Source organism: Artibeus jamaicensis, unplaced genomic scaffold, assembly GCF_021234435.1.
Source record: "Artibeus jamaicensis isolate MK-2021 breed Jamaican fruit bat unplaced genomic scaffold, CSHL_Jam_final contig_384, whole genome shotgun sequence".
NCBI classification, from domain to species: domain Eukaryota; kingdom Metazoa; phylum Chordata; class Mammalia; order Chiroptera; family Phyllostomidae; genus Artibeus; species Artibeus jamaicensis.
This window is the reverse complement of record NW_026521810.1, coordinates 20,914,025-20,919,036: the sequence shown is the minus strand read 5'-3', so window position 1 is coordinate 20,919,036 and position 5,012 is coordinate 20,914,025. Positions and strand designations below refer to the sequence as shown.

Genomic DNA, 5,012 nt, shown 5'->3' with positions numbered 1-5,012 from the left:
AGTCTGAAATTGCAAGCAATAACCATAAAATAAAGTAATAAATAATGATAATAACTAATTACCACAGAAATGGAATGAAACCATAGTAATAATCACAGCTTTTATTGACAACAGCTTCTTTATAGCACTCCAAATGACTGGGTAATTTTACACAGATTATTTTTATTAGCAACAAAACTTTGGGTTACACCCATTAAATATAGCAAGCAGCAGAGAACACTATCTTACAAAAGCACTATCTTCTTTGCTTCTCTGTCTTGCAAACTATCCAGGAAGCTGTGCTCATTCACACTTTTTGCAACCTGCCTTATAGATTACAGAGGATAAAGCAATTGAAGACTACTATATATCATTAAATTTGAGTATTTTCGAAACAAGTGCATCAATAGAGAAATGATCATCAAACACACACACACACAATTTCACATACACTCTTCCTTTTTATTTCTTCTCATCTGCTGCCTATGTTGTATTTTTAAATTCTCTAAAACCAAAAGTTAAGATTATAGAAATTTTCTAGAAGCTAGAGAAGTGCAGAACAAAATTACTTAAATATATGATTTAGATGATACTTGATAAATGAAGGGCTCTACATGATTTTCAGTGAAGAATTTCTTTGAAGCAAAGACAAAGTGTTGGTGGAATTTAAAAGTTAAGTGGATGAAAATTAAATAAAAGTATCATTCTGGTGAAGTGCATGTTTAAACCTATAGAATAAAATAGGAATGCTTCTGGAGATAAGAAATACCTTCATTATCTCACAGATGGCGATGATTTCTTAAGCAGAATACAAAAATCACTGACCATAAAGGCTAAACTAGATTATGATTGTGGCAGACTCTGGCCAGCAGATTCTGCCTGTTGTGACTGATGATGAAAATAAATGCACTGGCGACCATAATCCTGTGGAGAAAAAGGGAACAGGCACAGCTTCTCTCTCAATGGAAGAGTGCCTATGAATGCCTTGGCCACTCTCTCAAGGGGAAAGCACCCCAACCCTTGCATAACAGGCTTTTATTATTTTTCTTGGGTCTTACATCAGAGAAAGATTTATTATCTATTACATAGAATATAATTGTCTGCATTTTAGGTACAATCAAGGAAATGAAAATAACATGCAATGGGAATGGCGACGAGCTAATTAGCTCTGTCCTTGGAAAAATTCACACAGGCTTTGGAAATTACCTTGAAGATAGACAATACAATTTGTTGTTTAAAACCAGGGTGATGGAGTTTTAGCAAGAGCAAGCCATAACAGTCTGTGTGCATTTTCTAAGCCCGATTCCCACAGGAAAACTCGGTTTGAAGGTCTGGCTTCTGCCCACCACTTCACTTCTGCAGGTTTTCCATACAGAGCTGAGTCACATTTGCCAGAATAAAACAAACTGGTCCCCTACATATGATAAATTCAGAAATTTTAAAGTAGTGAAGATAAGGCACATAGTGAGAGAAGAAATAATACTGGTAGAAGATGTACACAATAAAGGACCCATCCATTGTGTGAGACAGTGTGTATGTGTGTGTGTTTGTGTGTTATATATTTCCTTATGTGTTTCCTTATTTTGTGTATTTTATTTTTTCTTAACTATGTCATATCTTGTTTTATAATTCTTTTTCCTCTACCGATATTTCGAACTTGTATTTTATTTATTTAAAATCTCAAACTTCATTTGTTTTATATTCTATGTTTCATAATTACTGTATCTGAGGTATTTTCATATATGCTATCTTTTGTGTCTAATAATCTCTAAAGGAATGATGCTTATATAATTTTGCAGGTATTTTGGACTTTGAATGAAGATCATTTCTTTCAAAGAGGATTATCTTTTACTTCTGCAAGATACTCAAGTCTTTGGATATCAGACACAATTGTATATGATGATACATTATGGCATTAAAAACTCCAGCTTCCCCCCAAAAATTCTTGTGAGAGATGATCTGTAGCTACAATTTCTCAAAAATTGTTTTCTATTCTTTTTTTACCAACTCCACTCTTTCAGTCTCCTGGAATTGGAGTTATCATAAGGAAGATGTGGATTTCTTTAATTTTTGTCCAATTTTTGTAACCCCTTGCATTTGTAGCTTATTAAGGATAGGTTTCCCATAACAGGTAGATCTTAAACCTTGACTTTCACCTCTTCCCCCTGAAGGTCAGTGGCCTAAAGCCTCAGTTTTCTCTGACTTTAAATTTTCCTCAGGCCATAAGTTAATTGAGAGTTATTTTTTTTATCTTTCTAGATTCTCAGATCCTCTCAAATTTAGTTGGCAATTATCTGCTCTCCTTAAATCTTTTAACATTCTTGAGAAATTAGGGGAGAAATTGCTGGATTTTCAAACTGTGCAAATTTGTTCTGAGTGAACAGTCCACCATTCCCCCAAACAAAGATCTTATAAAGGATTTTTTTGTCATGCATCCACCAACAACTAGCAATAAATTAAGCAGAGATAATGATAAAATGTATTTTCAAATTTTCTTTTGGTAGAAAACTAAAAGTATTCTTTAATGGTAGACTTAAATTCCCTGAATCCTGGCTATAAATCAATCCAAAATGAATAATTATTTTTTAGTTACTCGATTTTTTAAAATTGAACCTTAAGAAAATCCAGGTAAAAGAGTTACTGTTTAACCACAAGATAGTTAATTTAAGTAATATATCCATTTCATATAAATTAAAATTATTAATTTAATGATACAAAATAATATGTTTTCCAGGAACCTGGTTATTTAGGTTAGATGCACTATAAAACAATAATAAATGGCAAAGATATGCCATTATTTCTTCAACAATTGAGACCTGTACTTGATAATAAACCATAATTAGTAAATAATAATAACGTTTCAAATTCTAAAGAAAATAACAAAATCTAGATTTTATTCTTATAACTGACTATGGGCAGGAACATACACACATATATACACAATTTTTAAAATTTTATTTAGTTATTTTTCAAGTACAGTAAAATAGATGTACTTTCTTTTTTATTTGACAAAATAAAACATTCAAATTTTAATTAGTTTTTTATGTCCTTGATTAAAATAAAAATTAACATGAAATGCTCTTATTAAAAACATTGGCAGTAAAATATTGAACATTTCTCATAGCAATATTTTTTTTCTGATATATCTCCTAGGGCAAGGGAAACAAAAGAAAAAGTAAACAAATGTAAACAGAAGAAAAAGTAAACAAAAGTAAATCAAACTAAAAAGATTTTGCACAGCAAAGGAAACCATCATCAAAATGAAAAGACCATGTACTAAGTGGGAGAACATATTCGCCAATACATCTGAAAGGTGCTAATGTCCAATTTTTATTAATTTATAAGAATTTATAAAACTTTACACCAGAAAACCTCACAAACAACTTAATAAAAATGGGCAAGGGACCAAAACAGACACCTCTCCAATAAGTTTATACGCATGGCCTACAGGCTTATGAAAAGATGCTCAACATCACTAACCATCAAAAATGCAAATTAAAACCACTAGGAGATATCACCTAATACTGGTCAAAATGGCTATCATCGATAAATTAACAAACAAGTGTAAGCTATGATATGGAGAAAAGGGAACCTTCATGCATTGTTGGTGGGAACGCAGATTGATGCAGCCACTGTAGAAAGCAGCGTAGAATTACTTCTGAAATCACCCAGCGATTTCTCTTCTGAGAATACACCCAAAGAACACTGAAACACTAATTCAAAAGAAAATATGCACCCCTATGTTCACTGCAGCATTATTTAAAATAACCAAGATCTGATCGCTTCTCGGCCTTTTGGCTAAGATCAAGTGTAGTATCTGTTCTTATCAGTTTAAAATAACCAAGATCTGAAAGCAGCCCAAGTATCAAGAGATGAGTGCATAAAAGAAACTGTGATATATTTACACAATCGAATACTACTCAGCCACAAAAAAGTAGGAAATCTACCCTTTTCAACAGCATGGATAGAGCCAGAGAACTAAGCCAGTTAGAGAAAGACAAGTACCACATGGTTTCATTCATATGTGGAATCTAATGAACAAAATGAGCTAACAACCAAAATAATCATAGACTCTTAGCAGGCTGACAGCTGCCTGGGGGGGATGGGGAAGCTGGGGAGTCTGGGTAGGCAGGAATGAAGGGATTCATGAAGAAATAGAAAAAAGGGAGAAAATCTCATGGAAACAGACAGCAGTGTGGTGATTGGGGAGGAATAGGGAGGTGGAGGAGGGTGGAGGGGGATAAATGGTGATGGACAGAGAGTTCACTTGGGGTGGTGAACACGTAATACAGCCCACAGATGTGTTGTAGAATTGTGCAGCCAAAACCTGTATCATTTTGTTAACCAGTATCACACCAATAAACTCAAGAAAAATTTTTAAAAAATCAATGAAGAAATAAATTGAAATAAACAAAAACTGATAATAATGACAGCAATAAATAACCAAAATGGAAATTTTGGGAGAATTATAGTGAATGGTGTTTCATTTTTAAAGAAAGTTAAAAAAATTGATAATGCAAGGGAAACTACGTACCTCCCAACCCATTATACGGGAGTTATATTTTATTGGTGGAAATATTAGAGTAAAAGAATGATAAAGGGAAAGAAACGACTTTCTTTATTGAAGCTCTAATGCACATAAAGTATTTTACAGTACATCTAGGTAAAAATAATAGCACCTACTGAGGCAGCATGTTTTTTAGAGCCAAGGAATTTTTCCCTTTTACAGAAAAAAAAGACTGTAAAACAATGTGAATTATTTTGGAGGCAACTCTCTTGATCTAAACACAGATCATTTTATTGTTCCTAATTAAATATTTAAAGACTCATCCGTGGTATTCCACTGTGGCTATTAAAGGAGGAGAGAATACAAGGTGCTCTTTATTGAAACTGAATAATGGACCATTGTTCTTTTGCTTTTTATCTGTTCCTAATGTATACCAGGCATTAGGTGATTCTGGTACTTTTACGAGAATATAAAAAGTTACATTTACACTTTCTAAACCTCCCTTGCTTTGCTTGTACAAAAAAAA

The 5,012-nt window shown here is 33.0% G+C and overlaps 1 pseudogene; it reads left to right on the top strand.

Moving 5' to 3' along the window:
* The first annotated feature begins 3,757 nt into the window (after positions 1–3,757).
* LOC128627329 (uncharacterized) lies at positions 3,758–3,931 on the top strand (annotated as a pseudogene).
* Positions 3,932–5,012: the final 1,081 nt, after the last annotated feature.